The sequence below is a fragment of the Chiloscyllium plagiosum genome, unplaced genomic scaffold, assembly GCF_037043375.1.
Source record: "Chiloscyllium plagiosum isolate Xiang-an unplaced genomic scaffold, Cpla_swu_hap1 HiC_scaffold_10, whole genome shotgun sequence".
Taxonomy (NCBI): Eukaryota; Metazoa; Chordata; class Chondrichthyes; order Orectolobiformes; family Hemiscylliidae; genus Chiloscyllium; species Chiloscyllium plagiosum.
The window spans coordinates 32,552,803-32,576,898 of NW_028270148.1; the positions used below are offsets into that span (position 1 = coordinate 32,552,803).

The following is a 24,096-nucleotide window of genomic DNA, read 5'->3' on the forward strand; positions in this document are numbered from 1 at the left end:
GGATGTAGTTTCACAAAAATTTCAGCAAGGCCTTTGACAAGGTCCTATATGGGAAACCGATGAAGGGAAAAGCAATAGGATTAAGAGTAACTTGGCATGTTGGATCCAAAATTACTTTAGTGGCAGGAGAGAGACGGTACTGGTAGAAGGCTGATTGAGTGACTGAAGCCTAGTGTGTGATGGCATGCTACAGGGATCACTGCTGGGTCCTTTATTGATTTTTGATATTCATAAATGATGTCGATGAGAGTGTGGAGGGATTGATAAGTTGCGGATGATGTAAAGCTTGTCTGGTTGGATAACCGTGATGAGGAAGATTTTAGTTTACAAGAGTAAATGAGTTGGGCGAATCAGTGGCAAATGGAATTTAACCTTGACAAATGTGAGCTGATGTATTTTGGAAGAAAGCACAAGACAAGGAAGTACTTAGTCATTGGCAGGATACTAGGAAACTCAAGAACATAGTGATCTTGGCGTGCTTGTCCACAGGTCCTTGAAGTGGCAGGACAAGTGAATGGGGTGGATAAGGCATAGGGGGCATAGATTTACAACAGCAGGGAGGACATGTTGGACCTGTACAAAACTTTGAGTAGAACATACTACTTCAGCTATGTTGAGTTCTAGTCATCACCCTATTGGAAGGATGTGATTGCATTGGAGGATTTGGGCAAGAGATTCATCATTATGTAGCCTGGAATAGAAAACTTTGGCTAGGTAGAGTGGCTGGATAAGCTCAATTCATTTTCTTCAGAGCACGGATGATTGAGAGGGAACCCCTAGGGGGTATATAAAATTGAGGAGTGTGTACAAGGTGAATCAAAGCAGCTGTACCCTAAGTTGAAGGATCAATAACCAGGAATCATAATTTTAAAGTGAAAGGCAAGAGATTTAGAGTGGATTTGAGGAAAAACTCTTTTTCTCCCAGAGGGTGATGGGGATCTGGAGAGATATTCATAAGGCGAGTAGTTGAGGTGGATAACCTCAGAACCTTTTAAAAAGTACTTGGTTGAGCATTTGCAATGTTATAACATTCAAGGCTATGGCCAAGTGAGGGAAAGTGGGATGAATGTAGATTGACTCTATACCCCCAAAAATACACAATGAGCTGGAGGGCCAAGTCTGTACAGGAGAAAGTGAGGACTGCAGATACTGGAGATCAATATGAAATGAAATGTAATCCAATTCAGTCAGATGTCTTCATGATGATGATGGTAATATTCAGTCTTTTAATGAGAATCAAGTAAGGTAATGGCAAAAACTACTTTTTAGGGGCTGTTAGTTTTTGCTCCTTATGTTATTGGATAACATGGACACTTATTTTACCCTCCCTAATTGCCGTATGTCCCCTTCCTCTTTTTAGGCACTCATATAAACCTATCTTTGCTTATCAATCCTAATATTCCCTTACGTAACGTAGTGTCAAATTTGGGTTGATAACATTTCTGTGAAGTGCCTTGTAATGTTTTAAAATCTCATAGAATTGACATTTAAGATGCTGAAGTCACTGTTTTTGTGCGTTCTTCTGATGCTTTCCCTATCAACCCCATTTGTTCCTTTTTCTGTGGCATTGGGTACTCTGCACATTTGCACACATAGTGGTATTTTAGCTCAAATGATTATTAATTTGACAAGGAAGTGTCAAGACATCGCATCTACACCCATGGGGGTAGTTTGACTTTCTTTTCTCTCCCTTCTTAGTTCAAGTGTGCTGTCCAAATGAGATCAAAATAGAATTTGATTCAAATCTTGAATCTACTTTGTATGCTTTTAGTAATATATCGAATGATGCGATATCCATTGGGCCTTTTAGCAGTGACGTGCTGCTTTTTAATTCAATATTTTGCTTGCAATGTTCATTCACCATTTTGTAGAACCATGAGTTCTTATCAACTATACCGGAGTATTAATTCTATGAATTGTCAGAAGTATCTTATGGTTGGTCTGAATGGAGTTCATTTTGGACAGTAATGAAAGATTGCAGCTGATTTAATTCATTTTTTTGAATTTGAACTCTGCTAACAATTTTTCGCTTTCCTTCTCTAAGTTATCAGGTAAGTTCAAGATAAAAGCTTTATCCAGATACTCCCTTTTTATTGAAAAAATCCTGTACTTTGTTACTTTTTAAAATAATTTATTAGGTCTTAAATCATGAACTTTTGAAATATTAGCTACTTAGTTTGTAATCATTTGGGACATAGCATGATTATGGTAAGAGTACCCAACCATAAATGCATGAAGAAAGCATTAATACTGTTAAATTGAAATAATTATCAATATTTCGCATCAGCTGTTACATATCTAATATGCTTTAATCTTTTAATACAAACTAAAAATCTTCCATCCATTTATTAACTCTAGATTTTTGCTGCAGTTGTCTTTCTGATGTTAAATGCTCCATTCACTATAAGCCTCTTTGTGAAACACATCCTGGTTTGATCGTCACCATCCTGGTAAACTTGGTGGGTTTCTTCTTTTCTCCCTGCATCAGTTTAAAACTCATTATCCTTATCTTTAGATCCCTGCATGGAAATTATATATCTTCCACAGATATTTCTCTCCCACCACTAATTTTTGTCTTATGAGTTGTTAGCAAGTAGTGACAGAGCCAGAATGATCCACTGTCCTTTCTACAAAGTCTTCCCCTCAAATCCCCAGCTATTTTCTTTTTGCTGTCTTTAAGAACTGCCTTGAAATTCAGTGTTAATAAATCATTATTGGCTCATGGGAATTTCATAGAAGGCCATTTGTAGTTCAGAGCTGAAAATGTGTTGCTGGAAAAGCGCAGCAGGTCAGGCAGCATCCAGCAACACATTTCAGCTCTGATCTCCAGCATCTGCAGTCCTCACTTTCTCCATTTGTAGTTCATCCCTAATTCTTAAAGGAAGTCATGAACTTCCAAAGTTCTGTTAAGTACAGGATTTTGACTTTGTGATGACAAAGCATGAATAAATCTCTAATTTAGGATAGCTTGTGACTTGGAAATAGTTTTGTTTTCATGCGCTTGCTGCCCTTTTCCTTCTCGGTAATGAAATTTGCAAGTTCAGCAAATGAATTGAAGAATGTTTGGCAAGTTGTTAGTATGTCTTGTGGATCGGATAAAGCTGTAGCGATAATGTGACAATGATGAAGGGGTTGGATTAATTGCCATTCAGTTGGTTTGCCTTGTTGTGGAAGATGTTAAGCTTCTTCAAAGTTCTGCATTTGCAGCTGAATGGAAAGATCTTTTCAGTTGTGCCTTTTGGAGAGACATTGGGAAACTGGGTGATTCACTTGCCACACATTATCCAACATACTTTTGTATTTGCAGTATTCATGTGCTGGATCCTGTTGAGTTTCTGGATAATGGCAGCTTGCAGGAAATTAATAAGAACACAGCACTGGCAATGCCATTTAATGTCAAAGGCAGATGAATAAACTTGTTAGATGCTGGTCCAGTACAAATGTTACTTTTAATGATCAACCTGAATGTTGTCTTTGTAATACTGCAGGCAAGCACAGACTGCTTCATTATCTGGAGATTTAGCAATCGAACGGAACCCTGTAACTTTTGAAAAGTGGGGACGCTTTTTACCTTAGATGGTGCTAAGGTCATTAATGAAGCAGCTGAACATGGTTATACTTATAATATCGTCCTCCAAATGTGCTTGAGCCAAGTATTTGATGTCCCAGACAGTAGCAAATATCGCTGTACAAATGAGATTCTGGCTTCTGGGGTGCTCCTTTTCCACCTCTACCCTCACTGTATTTGTCCTTTGCTCTCTCTCCCTCTCTGTCCTCCTCCTCCTCCCTCTCCCTCCTCGTCGTCTTCCTCCCCTCCCCCTCTCTGTCCTCCATCTCACCATCTCTATTCTCCCACTCACACTCTCCCTTTATTCTCCTCCATCTTCCTCTATTCTCCTCGTCGTCATCCTCCTCTCTCTCCTTATGTTCTCCTGCCCCACCCCACTTCACCTTAACCTATCATCGTTGACTTGAGTTTTATCAGGGTTGCTTGATGGCACCCTCTGTCAAAGCTACTTCTATATCAAGCTGTTACTTGTACCCTGTCAAGAATTTAACTATGATGTAGAGATGCCGGTGTTGGACTGGGGTGGGCAAAGATTTTAAAAAATCACACCCCAGGTTATAGTCCAACAGGTTTATTTAGAAGTAAAAGCTTTTGAAGTGCTGTGAATGTAAATTCTCTTCCCCCCCCCCCCCCCCCAAACACCCCCACACTCAGGTACACACCCTCTCACAGACAGATACTCGGTCACACTCACGCACACACTATCAAGCATGCACATGCACAAGCTCACACTGTCACACCCAACTCCCTCCCACACATGCACACACCCACTCACTCCCCCCCAAATGTGCACACATATAAGTCTATGGGGTGAATTTGTATTTGTAGGTACATTCTATTTGTTCAAAAAATACACAATCTGTAGGCAGTCAGCCTGTGTGATGTTTTAGAAATTCCTACTTTGAAAATCGAACCAGTCTGACTCAAGGTTAGATTACAGACAGATTCTAACCTCACACCCTTTAACTTATTGTCTGAGCTGAGGTGCCACCTTATTTCTAATAAAACCTTAAGTTATTTCAGGACTGTGACTTGAAAGAAGTTCTTGGATTTACACATTAATTACTCAAACCTGCATCCCCATTTACGAATGTGTATAGGGTATGAGCAGGTAGGGAAAGAGTTCAGTCCTGAGTTTTGTGACACGAGGTTCAGCTAAGCATGACTCAGATCAGATAAGAACTTACAGTTAATAATAGATACTGGAGGCAAGGGTAATGGGTTAATAGGGTGGATAAGCATAATTATATAGAGCCATTTAACAATATTGGAAACAATCAGCATGTGAGGTCAGTTTAACAAGGTGAAAAGTCGGACCTTGCAGGAAATGCTTCCAAAATGCGTTACCCTCACCACTTGCAACTTGTCATCATGGAATTGAAGAGTTACATTCCTTAATCAAGGCTACCATTGTTGGTGGTGGAGTCATTCCTCACATTCACAAATCCCTGATTGGCCAGAAAGGATGACAGAAGCTTCCTTTTTGGTTTATTATTCTCAGGATTCCATCTTCAAATAATCAACTGTAGAATGTCAGTGGATCTGACTGAAAAGACATTGCACTTCTTGAAAATATGATTGCAAGAACATTTTATCTCAATATTTGGGGCAGTAAGGGTGGTCTTTTTAAAAAAAATAAAGCTCAATAATCAAACTTCCATGTGTACTAGTCTGGGAAAGCCAAATCTGGGAATATCGCCAAGGTGGAACCATATCTAAGTGACCTGAAGTTGTTTTCTGGTTACCGCCTTTTCATAGCACCCTGTTGCAGTGTTTTAAATGGAGGAAGACTTCACCTCTTATATTACTTTTATTTTTGAAGTAGATTTAAATCTGTATGATTGGTTCTGACTCTTAGTTCTGTCTACGGTGTATGAAGTTTTCAATAAAATGTATTAAATGTCAAAAAGATCTCAATCAATTCTCCCAGTATCAGACCTATGTTTCTGCTGGGATCAAGTATAACCTTGGTGGCACCCATCTCAATGCTGCAGGAAACTTCTTGTATGTTGATAGCCTGCTCTCCAGCATTGCCATATTGATGTATAACCACACGTATACAGAAATCAAGACTAAATTCAATTTTGTCCAGGCCATCATCTTTACCACCCTGCTTCGTGGTAAAGTGTGATCATAGGACATGAGCTCAACATTGTAATTTCAACTTCACTGGGCCGGACATGTTTCTCATGAGGATGGCTACAGAAAATGCAAAAGCAGATCTTCTATGAGGAAGTATGTTGATTCAGATTACATGTGTGTAGTGTGTAAGCAATATGAGGGAACCCTTAAGGGAAAAAAAAGCTTTATGTACTTCTGCTTTGCAGGCCAGCCTTCCCTTTGTAAAATACTGTAGCCAACAGGCCCACGTGGAGACTTAGTTCAGTCTATTTTAATACCCAAAGAAATGCCAGAGGTGTTACACTGTCGGAGTTTCACCCAAGTACCAACAATGATACTATGAATCGCCAGTTTGTAAACATCTGTGCCAGTCCTGTATTGGACTCTGGCCGACCTGAAAGTGAGGATGGTGATCATTTAGTTTCAGCGTACATCAACAATGTCGATTCTACCCTGAGAGGTGTCTTGTTAAGTTTACATCAACACAGCGGTATTTAATAAAAATATGTTTTGGGGAAATGAGCTAAACAAATCCATACTGATTGTTATTTTGTTTTTCTGGAGACAACACGTGTTTAATTGACCTTATCTCTTTTTTTTTTAAGGAATTATTAAAGAATTCCTGATTGTTCACTCTGAACTTTTAAAATTATTTAATAATCAAATTAAATTTGTGGTACCTGTTCTCAGTGTCTACATGCTGGACAATTCTGCACTTGCGTTTTTTTGACAAGCGCACTGACCAATACTTCAAATTAAGTAGAATTTTAAACATGGAATTTAAACAAAGAGAAAATGAATTATTTCTCGTGTCTTGAGCAATGTTTATCGACATAATGAGCATTCATCAAATAAGATTATCTGGTCATTTATCAATTTTGTACATTGGCTGATGTGTTCTCTCTTATAAAACTCATAGAAATTCATCGGCAAAAGTAAATACATCAGCTCTAAAACAAATTGTGATATCTAGTCAGGAAGATGTTTTCATTAATCGGGCTTTTTTGCTGAAACAAAGGTAAAGACGGAAGGCAGTGCATGGCAGAAAGATTGATGTGGTCATACAATGGGTTGGTTGTCAAGTTCATGACTCATCACGACCAGAGAAGGTGAATTCAAAAATACTGAGGGAATTGAGTCGGAAATTATGGAGGTGTTGACCATAATCTTGCAATTCTCTTCAATGAAGGGTTGATGCCAGAAGATTGAAGAATTGCAAAAGGCCCACCCTTGTTCACAATGAGGTGCAAGGATAAGCTCCAACTACATGCCTTCAATGACATAACAATTGGTTTGACTTTGAGGGTTTTAAGTTGATAATTTGGGGCTCAATTAAATGTCATGTGGACAATGTGGATTAATTAAGGAAAACCAAGATGGGTTTCAGGGCAAGTTGCATTTAACTTTTTGAGGTAGCGCTGGGTCAATGAGGGTAATACAATTGATGTGAGATATAAGTTTTGATAGGTATTTGAAGAAGTCTCACATAACAAGCTTGCCAACAAAGTTATGGAGTCTGTAGCAGAATAGTTACGTAATTGTCAGAGTGATGGGTATTGGAATCCTGTAGAGACCAAGAACTTAAAAAAAAAAGGTATTCTTGTGACACCAAAGCAAATGGGTGGACAAGATTTCACTTAAAAACTTTTACTGTAGCAGCCAATTAAAATTTACATAATTCAAATATTAAAAGTTGAAGGATATTTCAAATAAAAACTGAATTAGTTTTACTTGGGATACAACTGTGCCTCATACTTAGAAGCAGTCACATTGCTTTCTTAACAAGTGTAGGACAAGATGTTTCCAATTGTATGTTTGTTATGCAAGACTTTTGAGTTCCTCATGATTGTTTTGGCTCTTGAGTTGCATTTATCAGCAGTTTTGTTCCATCCAAAGTCTGTGTACTGACGTGGTGTACATTTATGAATGCTTCCTCACTTGTACCAACACAGCCCTGATGAACATATCTGGCAGTTTGTCAACTTTGTGTGTATGTTAACTGATGGGTACTCCATTGTAAAATTTAACTATATCAGCAAAAGTTAAATAAGTTATGATATCTGGTCACGGAAAATGCTTTTCTTAATCAAGCTTTATTAATCCTTCACCATCCTTTCTGCCCAAGCTTTGCTATTCTTACTATTCATTGCTCGCCAGTCTTTCCAAATATGTAACACAGTCTCTGCTCTTCGAGATCAGCTTTCAACACCAGAATCTGCTTGAAGATTGCCAAACACACAGCATCAGGTGACCAAGCCCACTGTAGTTAACTTACCTATCTATTGATTTTTAACTCTTCATCCCCATGACAACACCTGATTACAACAGCATTTCTTGGAGCCATATAATGTAATCTCAAAATAAATCATCCTCATTCAGAATTTTCCCCATCCAACCTTTTAAAGGGAAATTGCATAAAACAAAATACATGTGTTTCCCAAAACAGATTATTTTCCAAAGCACATTGGTCATCACACAGTGAAGGGTAGTGGTGAGTACTTTTTGTTTTTATTGGAAAGGATTACATTGGGAGGGGAGGTCCCCAGGGATGTTGTTAAGGATGCTAGTTAGCTTGATATATATTGATGAGTTAAATATTTGTGCGTAACAAATGTTCAAGTGCTGTATGTAATGAGGAGGTTAGTGATAGACTTCATGAGGACAAGCTAAAGCAATGGGTGAAAACATTGCCAATTGTACTTAATGCAGAGAAGGATGAAGTAAATAATTTTAATGGCAAAATAAAACCAATGATATTAATGGTGCAAGAACCGAGGCATTAAGGAAGTGCATGTATAATCATTGGAAGTAGTGGGGCAAGTTGAGAAAGCAATGGATGGGACACCACATCAGCAAAACAAGAAAGCTGTCAAAACCTGTATGAGAACACCTTGTTTTCGCCACACCTTGGAATACTGTCTGTACACTACTCAGAAAAGATGGGGTGAAGTTAGAGGGTACAGAACGGGATGATTTCAGATTTGGGAAGCTGGACCCACTCCTTGAAGAAAGAAAGATTTAAGAGGAAATTTGACATTTAAACAGAGTAGCTGGGCAGAAACTTAGAGTTAGTGGGGGGTCAAGAATCAGAGGGCATTGAGAGGATTTGATGGAAGAAGCAATTGGAAACTGAAGAAATCATTATTATGAAGTCCTGAGGATTTGAAATGCCCTGCCTGAGATTGTGGAGGCAGACTCACTTGAAGTATTGAGAAGAGAATTGGATAACTGTGTGATGAGAGAAAATATAGGGTCTGTGAGGTGAGGTCAGGTGAAATGGGATGAGATGTGATGCTTTGCAGAGAGCTAGTACACAAACCGTGGCCTCCCTTTGTGCATGCATCTGGAACCATAATGTCTTAACAGGGAGGAAGGAACAAAGTGCTGTTCCCCAGGAGTCTTTTTAACTTTATATTCATATTAATAATTTGAGTGTATAGCACTATATTGGAATTAGTAATAGTTTTCAAGAGAAAGATATGAATAGTTATGAGTTGTAAATCTACAGCAAAAAAAGGGCCTTTGGACCACTTTCTGTGTCAGTCAAAAACAACCATCTGACTATTCTAATCCCATTTTCCAGAACTTGGCCCATAGTCTTGTATGCCTCGGCGTCGTAAGAACAGATCTAAATACTATTAAAATGTTATGAGGGTTTATGCCTTAACCACCCTTACAGCTGGTGCATTTCAGATTCCCACCACTCTGGATGGGAGGGAAAAAAAATTCCTTGCATCTCTTCTGAACTTTTTAGCCCAAACCTTTTAAATTGATGTTATGAACAATGGTTGGCCAGATCTAATTTTAAAATAAAATACTATAAAGATTAAACCTCCAAGGATCGTGTCTTTACCATTTCCAATGAATATCTGATGCCTAGTCACTTGGGGGTTAATGAATTTGAGTGGAATAGATTTTCTAGACTGGAAGAATGGGAATTGGAACTGATGAAGCAGCATGTAAGATAGTAGGGAAGCCAAGATAAGAGATTCGCTGTGGATCCACTGTCCAAAATGCCCTGTGCATTGCAATTGATATATTGAGTCCCTGAAACATATTTCATTAAATTCAAACCTAACAGTCAACAATGTATTCCATAAGATTAGGAAACAAAGCTTTTGAAAATTGCGATGTGGTTAAGTGATGAGCACACTTTATGTTGCCAAAGACTAGATGCTGATTTCTTTTGACCAACATCTCATTTTAACAGATGTCCAAATCCTGCAAATAACTAGGTAAGAATATTGGTGGTTTTGAGTGAAATGATAGTAAGGTGCAAAAATTTACTTATGGAGGCAGTGGGGAGCTGGTTTGCTGTAGGGCACAAAACTAATGCTTCAGGCGAAGATATTTTCTAACCAACCAGTTCGAAGATGATATTGCACATCTCTGGAGTAGGTGGGACTTGAAGCTAAACCACTACCTCCTGAGGTGGGGCAATACCACTGTGTCACAAGAGCCCTAATTGATGCTATCCCAAATGATGTCAGAACATATCAGCTGCTATATCACAGTTGCTGAATGTAGACTTCCCTGACTCAGCAATCTCTTCAGCTAAATGGCATTTTAGTTGTAAAGATCAGCTGCTCTCCAGTGCGCACGTCAATGTTGAGCTGTTGTGCAGCCTTCTGAAAAATTAGTAAACTGAGCAGATTGTGTGGAAATTATAAATGGAGACATGAGTTGATAATTGGCAGTGAATTGGAAGATACAGAAAGGATACCAAGAATGGATCCTGGCGGGATGTTTCTTGTGTTTTGCAGAGATCTGAGGGCACAACTTTATACTTAATATGTTAATGAGTTGAATAAAGAAACTTGTATTTCCAAGATTACAGTTTACTTAATGCAGACACAGAATCAATTGTACGGGAGAGCATTGTAGTTTTATTGTTTAAGATTTTTATACTTATTTAACATTGGTTCCAATGTTTTTCTTAGGCACTAATCTTCCTGGGTATGTTGATGTCAGTTAGTTGGGAATGGTTGTGATTTTTTTTGTGTGGGGTAGGAAAGTGGAAGGAAGAGCACTTTGATTTATTGTGGTTTATCTCTTAGATTAGATTACTTAGTGTGGATACAGGCCCTTCGGCTCAACAAGTCCACACCGACCCTCCGAAGACAACCCACCCAGACCCATTCCCCTACATTTACCCCTTCACCTAACACTACGGGCAATTTAGCATGGCCAATTCATCTAACCTACACATTTTTGCACTGTGGGAGGAAACTGGAGCACCCGGAGGAAACCCACGCAGGCATGGGGAGAATGTGCAAACTCCACACAGACAGTTGCCCGAGGCGGGAATCGAACCCGGGTCTCTGGCGTTGTGAGGAGTGGGAGGGGGAGTTAAAGTGTTCAGCCACGGGGCGGTTGGGTTGGTTGGTGCGGGAGTCCCAGAGGTGTTCCAAGAACCGTTCTGCAAGTAGGCGGCCTGTCTCCCCAATGTAGAGGAGGCCACATCGGGTGCAGCGGATGCAGTAAATGATGTGTGTGGAGGTGCAGGTGAATTTGTGACGGATATGGAAGGATCCCTTGGGGCCTTGGAGGGAAGTGAGGGGGGAGGTGTGGGTGCAAGTTTTGCATTTCTTGCAATTGCAGGGGAAGTTGCCGGGAGTGGAGTTTGGGTTGGTGGGGGGTGTGGACCTGACGAGGGAGTCGCGGAGGGAGTGGTCTTTCCGGAACGCTGATAGGGGAGGGGAGGGAAAAATATATCCTTGGTGGTGGGGTCTGTTTGGAGGTGGCGGAAATGACGAAGGATGATACGATGTACCTGGAGGTTGGTGGGGTGGTAGGTGAGGACCAGTGGGGTTCTGTCCTGGTGGTGATTGGAGGGGCGGGCTTCAAAGGCGGAGGAGCGGGAAGTGGAGGAGATGCGGTGGAGAGTATCGTCAACCACGTCTAAGGGGAAATTGCAGTCTTTGAAGAAGGAGGCCATCTGAGTTCAGTATTGGAATTGGTCTTCCTGGGAGCAGATGCGGCAGAGGCGAAGGAATTGGGAATATGGAATGGCGTTTTTACAGGGGGCAGGGTGGGAGGAGGTGTAATCTCGGTAGCTGTGGGAGTCGGTCGGCTTATACTAAATGTCCTTGTTGAGTCGGTTGCCCGAGATAGAAATGGAGAGGTCTAGGAAGGGAGGGAGGAGTCTTAGACGGTCCAGGTAAATTTGAGGTCAGGGTGGAAGGTGTTAGTAAAGTGGATGAATTGTTCAGCCGCCTCGTGGGAGCACGAGGTAGCGCTGATACAGTCATCGATGTAGCAGAGGAAAAGGTGGTGCCAGTGTAGCTGCGGAAGATGGACTGTTCCACATATCCAACGAAGTTTCGGTATTAGAATTGGTCCTCCTGGGAGCAGATCCTCTATTCAGGCTAATACCCTCCTTCCAATGCCGTAGGCTTCTTAGTAAGATAAGCCCAACTCTTAGCAAACACCTCTGGAAACCTAATATATTACGTCCCACTTGTTACTTCATTAGAGAATTCTAATGAATTTGTGAGACCTGATTTTCTCTTCATGAGCCATTTGACTCTGCTTGGTTATGTTAGGTTTTTCCAGAAGCTGAGGATTCTTGGATGATTACTAACAGTGCATCCACTATCTCCTGGGATGCATCCCATCAAGATCTTGGAACTTATTAGGCCCATAAATTTCCCGAGTATTATTATCTTCTGATTAGTTTTATTTCTTCTACTCCTCTTGCCTTTTGGTTATTTAGAATTTTTCGATTACACTAGTTTTCATGATGGAAAAGACCTAGTAGCCAAGTATCTATTCAGCCCCTCTGCCAGGAACCCTGCAACTTTCTGGACTGAATATCGAGTTCAGTAATTTTAGGGCCTGAACAACACCTCCCATGCCTTTATCCCAACCCATACATACTAGGCCTTATCATCATGTGGGCTACGACCACAAACAGCCCATTGTCAGCCACTAACTGTCATCATTCATTCTCCAGGCTGACCTTTACCAACTTCTTTGTCTGCCCAACTGTTTTTTTTCTTTGGGTTCCATTTTCACCAACTGTTTATTCTTTTCTCCCTCCCCTCCCACTCCTTCTCTTGCATATAAACCAATCTTTCCATTATTCGTATTAGTTCTGAAGAGGGGTCACTGGACCTGAAATGTTAACTCTGCTTTCGTTCCACAGAGTTTTTCCAGTAATTTCTGATTTTGTTTCCCTCTGCCATTTCATGGTTCCCCCTTAAGTGGCCTATGTTCACTTTGGTCTCTAACTTCCTTTATAAAGTGCCATCTTCATATTACTTGTGAGTTTCCCTTAAAGTTTATTTTCTCTCATTATTTGATCATCTTTTGTTGATTTTCAAAACTTTTCCAATCCTCTGTCTTAACACTGATTTTTGCTATGTTGTACATTTATTGTTCCATTTGATGCTGTTGTGAACTTGCCTGATTAACGAAGGCTGGCTTGTCCCCGTCCTTAGAATCCTCATTTTTCACTGGGGTTTATCTTGGTTGTGTGGCAGGAGCTGGTGACTTAAACATATGTTGTCCTAAACTGCCTTTTCTGCTAAACTCGTTTCCCAGTCTACTCCAGCTGATTTTGTCTTATTCTTTTGTAATTATTTAAGTTAAGCAGAGTTATTTCCGACCCAAGCTTCTCCCCTTCGAGCAGACTGCTAAATCCTACCTTGTTATAGTCGCTGTTTCCTAGGGATTGTTTTACTCCGAGTCCATTTATTAGACTTGCCTTCTTGCACATCACCAGATCCAAAATAACCTGATTCTTGGTTGGATCTGCTACCTATTGTCCGAGGAAACTGTTCTGAATCTACTTTTGAATTCTTCCTCGTGGCTACCTCTACCAATCTGACTTCTTTAATCTACATGAAAATTAAAGATATCTATGCTTAATGTAGAGCATTTTTACACGCCCTCTTTATCTCCTGATTTTTTTTTTGTGCTACCATATCGCCACTGTTCAGGGACCTATAGACTACTCCTACCAGTATGTACTTTTCCTTGTTATTTCTGGATTCTACATCTCCTGATTCAAGATCCTATCTCGCTGTCTCAGTTATGCCGTCCTCTGCAAAGTATGCCACCACCCTTTCATTTTGGAAAAGCGCGTACCTGAATATTTAGTAGCAAACTTTGCCTTATAGATTTTATGGAGACACGGTTAACCTCTCATTGTGTTGTTAATTCTTTTTTTTTGTTTCGAATGCTATCTGTGTTCCAGTGAAGAGTCAGAAGTGTTACTCACTTTTTTTTATAGTTGGACCCTATTTAGTGCAACTTTTCTATTTATGTGCACTATCCCACTCTAGGTATCATTATCCAAACAGTTATCCAGTAAGACCATAAGACATAGGAGTGGAAGTAAGGCCATTCGGCTCATCGAGTCCACTCCGCCATTCAATCATGGCTGATGGGCAATTCAACTCCACTTATCCGCATTCTCCCTGTAGCCCTTAATTCCTTGTGACATCAAGAATTTATCAATCTCTTCCTTGAAGACATTTAGCGTCCTGGCCTCCACTGCACTCTGCGGCAATGAATTCCACAGGCCCACCACTCTCTGGATGAAGAAATATCTCCACACTTCTGTTCTGAATTTACCCCCTCTAATTCTAAGGCTGTGTCCACGGGTCCTAGTCTCCTCGCCTAACGGAAACAATTTCCTAGAGTCCACCCTTTCCAAGCCATGTATTATCTTGTAAGTTTCTATTAGATCTCACCTTAATCTTCTAAACTCGTTAGACCGACCATTCCAGGGATCACCCGTGTGAATCTCCGCTGGACACGCTCCAGTGCCATACTGAGTCCTTCCTGAGGTGTGGGGACCAAAACTGGATACAGTACTCCAAATGGGGCCTAACCAGAGCTTTATAAAGTCTCAGTAGCACAACGGTGCTTTTATATTCCAGCCTTCTTGAGATAAATGACAACATTGCATTCGCTTTCTTAATCACCGGACTCAACCTGCATGTTTACCTTTAGAGAATCCTTGACTAGCACTCCCAGATCCCTTTGTACTTTGGCTTTACGAATTTTCTTACCGTTTAGAAAGTAGGCCATGCTTGTATTCTTTTTTCCAAAGTGCAAGACCTCGCATTTGCTCACATTGAATTCCATCAGCCATTTCCTGGACCACTCTCCCAAACTGTCTAGATCCTTCTGCAGCCTCCCCACTTCCTCAGTACTACCTGCCTGTCCATCTAACTTCGTATCATCGGCAAACTTCGCTAGAATGCCACCAGTCCCTTCATCTAGATCATGAATATATAACGTGAACAGATGCGGCCCCAACACTGAACCCTGTGGGACACCGCTTGTCACCGGCTGCCATTCTGAAAAAGAACCTTTTATCCCAACTCTGCCTTCTGTCAGACAGCCAATCCTCAATCCATACCAGTAGCTCACCTCGAACACCATGGGCCCTCACCTTGCTCAGCAGCCTCCCGTGTGGCACCTTATCAAAGGCCTTGTGGCAGTCTAGATAGACCACATCAACTGGGTTTCCCTGGTCTAACCTACTTGTCACCTTTTCAAAGAATTCTAACAAGTTTGTCAGGCACGATCTCCCCTTACTAAATCCATGTTGACTGTAATGCTGTTGTATGTCTTGCTTTGGAAGTCTGTTTTCCCCCTCCCAAAGTTTTCTCTCTCAACTCTCTCCAAATTAGTTCAAAGTCCTTTCTAAAGGCCCAGTTGTTGGATGTGCCATGGCACTGGTCCTAGAGTGAGGCACCTGAGGAACACGTTTTTCACACAGGGTAGTTTGTATGTGGAATAAACTGCCAGCGGATGTGGTAGATGTAGGTACAGTTAGAACATTTAAAAGGCATTTGGATAGGTACATAAATAGGAAGGTTTTGGAGGGACATGGCAGTCGTCAAGTTTTGATAACTTGGTCGGCATGGATGAGATGGACTAAAGGGTCTGTTTCTGCATGACTCTGACTCTGAACAGTTAGGCGCTTAATGCAGAACCTCTTTTCTCGTCCTGTCAGTGTCACCAGTACCAACATGGATGATGACTACTAGATCCCTCCCCTACCTCTCCAAGTTCTTCTCCAACTCTGGGGAGATGTTCTTAACATTGGCTCTGGGCAGGTAACACAGACTTCAGACTGACTGCAGAGAGTATTAACAGTCCCTGTAATTATACTGTCTCTGCCACTACTACCTAACTAATTATCCCCACTCCCCACCCCAACTTGAATGCCTTCTTGCAGTCCCACTTTTCTCCGCACTGCTTCCAAGAACCTCGTATCTATAGGTCAGTTGTAGGGGCCAAGACATTTCAAATGCAATCCCCCGCATCCTCAGACTTGCATAACCTGAAGTGTCTCTCGCATCTCCTTAATTACAGGCCAGATTTGAATTACCTGGTCTGAATTGTGTGACCATCCCTCTGGAGTAAAGTATCTATGTAACCTTCCCCTTCCCTGCTGTGAGCAATGTCTACAGCTGAGACTCCACCTCCTTAGTTTGGATCAGAAGTTTCTGAAGCTGCAAACACTTAATAGAGATGTGTTCGTTTTGGATCACCTTGATGTCTTGTAGCATCCACATTTGCAGCACCACGTCTTTCATCCTGCCATCACTATCACTTTAACATTAATTTGTAAATTAGTAACTCTAGATTCCCTGCTCTTTATACTTTATAAAAAATATGCAGTAAAATCACTAACATTAATCTTACAATTAGCCAGCTGTTTTTAAGTAAAGAAAGCTCTTTTATCTAAAGACGATAAATATTCATGTCTTGCAAGTTTGCTTCTTTCCCTGCACTTGTGTAATGTTGTGGTTTGTGATGATGCTGTGCTACTGTTCTTATTGTAAGTATGTGCCTCAATCCAAGTCTTTTTAACTTCTCCCAGTTACCTCTTGTTCTGGAGCATTTCTTTGCAGTAACCCTTAGTTAAGGCACCTCTGTCCCCCTTTTGCATTGAATTCCCACTTGAATCAAGTTTCCAGTTCACTCACTTAGTCTTCTGTACTCAACTGAAGTTTCCCTCCTACTGAACGTGAACTTTTTTTTGCTTCATTTCTAATTATGTGTTTAAGTGTTATCTAGAGATAGCATTTTCAGGAAAAAACCTTCCATTCATTTGTTTTCATGATTAGCTTTTACATTTTGCTCTCCTGTACCAATAGTTTGATCTTCAGAATCACTTAATACTCAGTGGTCAAATGTTTTGTGGGATTGACTTGGAAATGATTTATTTGTTTTATCCAACATACTTTCAACAGATTTTTAAAAAAGATTTCAGCTAGTTAGCCTGTAGATGTACAAAAATTTAATTAAGTTGCCATTATTTCATTTCTTAAGAGAATTGTCTTTGCAGAACCAAGCTTCCTGTGAGTTTCATAATAGCTGACAACTTTCAGATTATCAGAATGTTAGCAACACATGAAGTAAAAGGCAGCATATTATTCAAAAGTCACCTCAGAGATCAGTTTTCTCAGTCACAGAATCATGGAATTGTTACTGTGCAGAAGGAAACCTTTTAGCCCATCATATCGACACTGGTTGAGTTACCGAGTGCCATTTCACCATATTCATGCAGAACATTTCTATCCAGATAATTCTCCAGTGTCCTCTTGAATACCTCAATTGAACCTGCCCTCCACCACATTTCCTGCAATACATTCCATTGCTTTTTACCACTTCACCCTTGCTGCCTTTGCACGTCCCTTTTAATCTGTCCTTTTAGTTTTTTTTATTAGCAGGAACAGCTTCCAGATACTCTGTCTATCCCACTCATAATTTGAAAACCTCCATCAAATTTCTTCTCAATTTTCCCCCACATGGAGAGCAGTACGACTTCTTCAATTTACCCATATAACTGAAATTTCTCATTGCTAAAACCATTCTTGTAAATCACTTCTGTACTCTCTCCAATATATTCACATCCTTCCTATGGTACCCATAACTGTACGCATTACTCAAGCTGAGGTTTTACAAGTATCTTGTAAAAGTGTGATATTGCTTATTTGCTCTTGTGCTCGATGCACCTGTTAACAAAGCTGAGGATATTGAAGGCTTTAGATTAGATTCCCTACAATGTGGAAACAGGCTCTTCAGCCCAACAAGTTCACACAGACCCTCTGAAGAGTAACCCACCCAGACCCACTTCCCTCTGACTAATGCACCTAACACTATTGGCAATTTAGCATGGCCAATTCACCTAACCTGCACATTTTTGGGCTGTGGGAGGAAACCGGAGCACCCGGAGGAAACCCACACAGACACTGGGAGAATGTGCAAACTCCACACACACATCATCCAAGGCTGGAACTGAACTTGGGACCCTGGTGCTGTGACCCCCACTGACCCACCGTGCCACCTTTACTAACTGCTGTCTTCACCTGCCTTGCCACCTTCAATGGTCTGTGCATATATACACCTTAATCTCTCTGCTCCTGCACCCTCTTTCGAATTGTGTCCTCTATATTGTCTTCTAATGTTCTTCTGACCAAACTGGATAACCTCCCACTTCTCTGCATTGAACCTCATGGCATTAATTGTATAAACTTTGGTCATAACTTCCTGGGTTAAGTTAACACTAAGACCTATTTGTATTTCTATTGATCCCATAATTTACAGACAAAACAGCAAAGTTTATGCATTCATTTTAATTAATGTGTAGCTTGTGCAGATAACTTGAGAAAAAGTATCATCGTAAAAATTGCTCGGCTCCAGAAATCATGGTTCAAACATGAGCAAAAAGAAATGAATTCTAAGGTGAAGTCAGAGTGACCTTGACTTCAGGTGGCATTTTTGAGTCATAGATAAATTGAAGACATTTGGAATTAGGGAGATAGGAAAGGAGAATTAGGGCATTGGCAAGGGGGATCAATCTGTGCAATGGCTAGACCAAACCTAACACAGAGCAGCATGGTTGTGGTTGTTAGAGGTAAATCATTTCAGCCCTTTTCAATGGTCCTCAGGGCAGCATCATTGACCCAACTATGTTCAACTGCTTACCCAATGACCTTGCTTCCATCGTAACTTCAGAAGTACTAGGCTTTGGCTGATGAGTGACAATTCACATCGCTCCATTTGTCAGGTGATAATTTTCAACAAGAATCTAACTAGTTCCCCTTGACATTCATCAGCATTATCATTGCCGTCCACAGGGTAAGCTGAGAAATGAGAACAGAATTCCTAACTGACTGGACATGCTTATATGTCCCTCTACAGCAGATTGTGGCCACTATGGTGGACAGTTGTTTTTAGTTTGAAGTTGCAGCATTCATTCCGACTAGAATTTTGGAATACACAGGTATAGTACTATGTTTTAGAGAAAATCCATATGTTGATTGTGTTGATCATTGAAATTTATGTTGATTGAAATTATTCTATCTAGAGCAAAGAGATTCAACAGTTCCATCTAGGAAAATGATCTCTGTCTCAAGGACAGATTTGGTAACTGGGTTGCATTGTTGGCCAATGAGTTGGAGACAGGGCTAGATTTGCCACAGGCTTCTTAGTAAGCTTTTACATTTTGAGCAAGAAAAGTTCATTTAAGCAAGAGTTAATTTGAAAAGCTGACTAGCAAATAGTATACAGATCCTATTTAGCGTCTGTATGAACATTCCAGTGAACTTACAATTCTGACAGTGAACTCATTGGTGTGCAAGTGCGGATGTTACCTCAGATTCTGTCACCACAGAGTCCCAGGGGACAAGGCGTTGACTGAGTGGTAGGTTAAGGAGAGAGATCAAGGTAAATCTTACCTCATGGGCCCATCCATCTCTCGCAACCGGCATTCAGGCAATCACTTATTCAGTCTGCCTTGAAGCTCTGTATATGTTGGAATCCCACTGCTGCCACCAAATGTTAGGTTCTTTTTCTTGCCACTCCCCCATTGTCACATGCCACTCAAGACACAATGTAGTGATTTGATTATTTCCATAAACAGTGATTTAGATCATTCCTTAGGTGCCTTGCAGGTTGAATGTCAAAAAACATTACTTTGCCATCTCCAGCTGTTCACATAGCCAGCTTCTGCTATTCAGAATCAATAAGAACATTGTAGTTAAAATTCTAACCACATCCTGCAGTTTACAAAAAAAGATTTACATCAAATCTCGCCATTGAGGAATTATCTAAGTCACATTATTTCTGGAAATAATCAAATCATTGCATTGTGTCTTGAGTGGCATGTGACTATGGGGGGTGGCTGGGGGTTGTCTTGTTAGCATTACTGATTGTGATGAAAAATTTTGTATAAAGGAAGAACTGGTCCCTTTGTTAAGGGAGATCTCTTGACATGGCTTTGCAAGCATTGCGAGGAGTGTTTGGGGTTCCTCCAAAGCTTGTACTTGCTTAGTAAATTTTGACTGTTCACAGAAGTTGGCATCAAGTGTGTAAGAATCTCATGAAAAAGAACCTAACCTAGGGAAAAGACCTGGCTAATCATCTTGTCTGTGCCCCACGTGATTTTATAAATATTAATAAGGTAACCCCTCAACTTCCTATGCCCCAGTGAAGAAAGGGTCGTGATCTATTTTTATCTTTTGTGCCCTCTGTTCCTGACAACAAGCTGGTCAAACCTTTCTGCACCCTCTTCAATTTAGTAATATCCTTCCAAGAACAGGGCGACCATAACTGAACACAGTGCTCCAGCAGTGGCCTCATCAACATCCTGTAAAAGCTGAACATACCCCAACTTCTATACTCAAAGGTCAAAGTAAATGACTACTGTAGCAAGACCATTTCATTGCTGAATGCAAACTCGGTTTGTATTTTAATAGCAGTCATTTGCCATAAAGGAGAAGGAGGAAAAACTTGAAATTTCTGCTTGCTAGTACACTGTGGTTAGCTATGAGCAATGTCTGTGCTCATTGGCCAATATGTTTGCTGACGGCTGCAAGATCTATAAATGGCCCATTCTTGTGTATTGTTGTTTATACTATTTTCATGCTTATTTTCTGTTGCTAGCTCCTGAACAACAAAGCTTTTAAAATTCTGTTCCGCGTGTCATGGTGTGAATTAAACTTGGAACCTATTAGTTACTAATTTAATATCGTAAACTCTGCAGCTGCCATGAATAGTTACATGACTGCCCCTAAATGGGTGATTGTTCCTCACTATTTATGTCCTGGCAGGCTATACAACTGGAGAGCAATACAACCAAACTTGTTACTGTTTGTGCTTAACATCCATATGTATGAGCACCCACTGATTACTGAGACCAATTAATGCACCCCAGTTAGTTCGATGATTGAGACTTGCTGAATCAGCACAGACAACCAGTTGAACTTGGGGTGTTCTGGATTGTGCACCTCTCCACTGTGGTATTCTTACGTGGTAAAATTTTTATTATTAGTGTTCAGCATCTAGTGTATTGTACTGCAATCAATGAAGTATATTTCATGTTGTGGCTGCTATTTTTGTCACATTGAAAAGTAAACCTGGTTACATTTGTACTTGCATTTGCATATTTGATTTCTAGTGTTAACCTGACTATTCAGTAAATTTACAAAGTCAAATCCTGCTTGTGTCATCTAATCACCTGTTAAAAGATGTCATTACCACCTCTGGAACAGGTGGGAAATGAACCTAGGCTTTCTACCTTCAGGATCGGGACGCTATCATTGTGCCACAAGAGCCCATTTACTCCAAGATTTAAGCATGTTATTTTGGCTGGTATTTAAGTGCACAATTAGGTGAGGGCTATTGTGTTTTTTCACATTGTGACATTAGGCAGCAGTCATGTACGTGTAATTGAGTGGGCATTCAGAATCTCCTGGCATTATTTGAAGAGGAATATGGAGTTCTCCAATATTTTTGGTGAGGTCCTTAGCCATTGGTTTCAAAATATTGATCAACTGGGCTTTATTTGATTGCCATTCTTAGGAGCTAGCATTTACATCTTGGCTATTATAATTGATTGATCCTCATAAATTGATTGCAGAGTGCTTTGGTTGTCCTGTAGGCCTGATGAGGTGTTATATAAGTCCACTTGTACTTAAGGGACCAGTATTTCCTTGGTTAGTTTTTTCAAAATACTTTTTTGCTGAACCTTCAGCTAATAACTTTGAAATGTATTGTGGTTTCAAAACTGCAAATTAAACTTCCTGTTGCTCAACCAGCTGTTGAGATGCTTTACAAATTATTTTTGCATGATCTTTCAGAAATGACAGTGTTCAATCATTGTAGGTAACATGTTATGAACTGTAAAATGCGAATTTTTAGTTATCAAATTGCTGTTGGGAGGTCTTGTCAGAAAATGTGTTGGGATTAGATTACTCCAGAAATTCAGTTGCCAGAATAGTTTCTTGGGAGAATTACTTGAAGTAAACCATCTTGTAGTTTTGGAAATGCATGTATTGCATCTTTGTTTGCAGGCTAACTAAATAAAAGCTAGACAAAATGGCAATTAATGATGACTTCAGTTCTGACTGTTAAGTTATATGTTAAAATGCCATAAATTTGCATAAATTGACATTTTTGGCTCGTTTTCTTAATTTGCATATTTTTATAATTATGGTGTTAACTGTATCTATGCTTTGCCAAAGTGGCGTATCTTGTTCATTGGGCTGTGTTTAGCGGATATAACTATTTTCTCTGCAAGTATTTTTTGTAAAAATCTAACTGTAGCAATTGACAATACACTTACCTGTTTTGACAGACTTAATGTAAGAAGCTTGGTAATCAGTTTGAGAATCCTTTCCTGGCAATTACAGATATTCTGGACACCAGTGTTTCCTGTAGCACTTGGTGTAATTTTTAAATGTTGAAATGTTTACACAGAACTGTTTTAGAGGACAAGTTGAATTTAGTAGTCTCATTTTTCTAGGCTAGTAAATTGGTCTACTCAGCCCCATTAGCTTACTCTACCATTTGAGTAAGATGCTTTGCTGACTTGATGGTAGCTTCCATTCCTACCTACTGCCAATAATCTTAGATTCTTGACTAATAAGTAATTCTGTGTACTGCTGTTACAAAGTATTTAATGCCATTTTCACTGTTGTCTGGAGAAATGTTTCAAAGATTCATGACCCTTGGGGTAAATTCATCTGCCTTAAAAGGGAGATAGTTTAAAAACAGATGATCTCCTAATTCTAGTCTGTCTTAGATTGAGAACTATCCTTTTAACATCCACCATAGCAAATTCTTTCAGGATCTTGTGTTTCAATAAGATCTGTTACTGTCCTAACCTCCAAAGCTTAGATGCAGCATGTCCAACCTACCCTCATAAGATAAGCAAATCTCTCCCCAACTCAGATACCAGTCATGTTTACCTTCTTTGAACTGAATTTAACATATTTCTATCCTTTAAGGAAACTATAACTGGACACAGTGCTCCGGATGTAGCCTTGTCAATACTCAACGTAACTGCAGCAAAACCTCTCTGCTTTTAATTCAAAAGGGATGGCATAAAAATGACAATGTTTAATCTCCTTTTGAATGCTTGCTGTAAGTGTATACCAACTTTGTGAGTCATGTACCAGGGCACCCCATGTCACTTTGTACCTCTAGAGTCTGCATTCTTTCTCTGTTTTAGTAGTGTACAATTCTATTGTCTGTGCCAAAATGTGCAAGTTCATGTTTAGCTACATTATACTCCATCTGGCAAATCTTTGCCCTTCACTTTACCTTTCCAAATCCCTCGCACAACTTATTCTCCTTCCTACTTTCATATCATCATCAAATTTCCCAAACGTGCTTTCAGCCTATGCATTCAAATTATTGGTAAGAATACTAAATATTGAAGGTGCCAATATTTTTGTAGGACAACACTTCTCAAATCCTGCAACCTGAAAATGGCCCATGTTATGTTCAACCTATTCACTGACCTATTTTGTATTCATACTAATATGATTCCCACTATACGGTTACCCCTTGCTTTACAGAGTAACCTTTGCTTGCATGTTGTTAAATGCCTTCTGGATACTGAAGTTCAATCCAACCACTGGTTCCCCCTTCATCCATATTATTTATAACTTTCTCGAAGAGCTTTTAAATTAGTCAAACCTGATTTTCCTCTCTCAAAACCATGTTGACTCTGTCTGATAACATGAATTACATCTTTATTCACAATTATTTCCGGAATTTTATTTGTATCCTCTACAGTAAAGTTGGACAAAAAGTATCTATTCAATTTACCTGCCATTTCCTCATTTTAATATTAATTCCCCAGACACTCAAAAGGACTAATACTCAATCTTTTTCCTTTTTTGAATACCTGTAGAAGCTCTTAGTATCTGTTGCTATATTTCCAGCTAGCTCTCTTTATTATACCGTACTAATCTTTTGGACATTCTTTGTTTATATTCTGTCTTCTGAATTGCCTGTCATCATTGTCAGATAAAAAGATATTTCAGTTTGGTATTAAACATCCTTTGTTAATAGTACTGTTGTTTGTATGGTTCAGGTACAGTTTAGTACTGTATACATTTTACAGGTACTAATGTTTCTGGCAGAAG

The 24,096-nt window shown here is 39.9% G+C and overlaps 1 protein-coding gene across 2 annotated transcripts in view; it reads left to right on the forward strand.

The window, feature by feature from the left end:
* The window catches only part of fbxo11b (F-box protein 11b), a 154,505-nt gene that overhangs the window by 19,276 nt on the left and 111,133 nt on the right, over positions 1-24,096 (forward strand). The window lies entirely within an intron of this gene.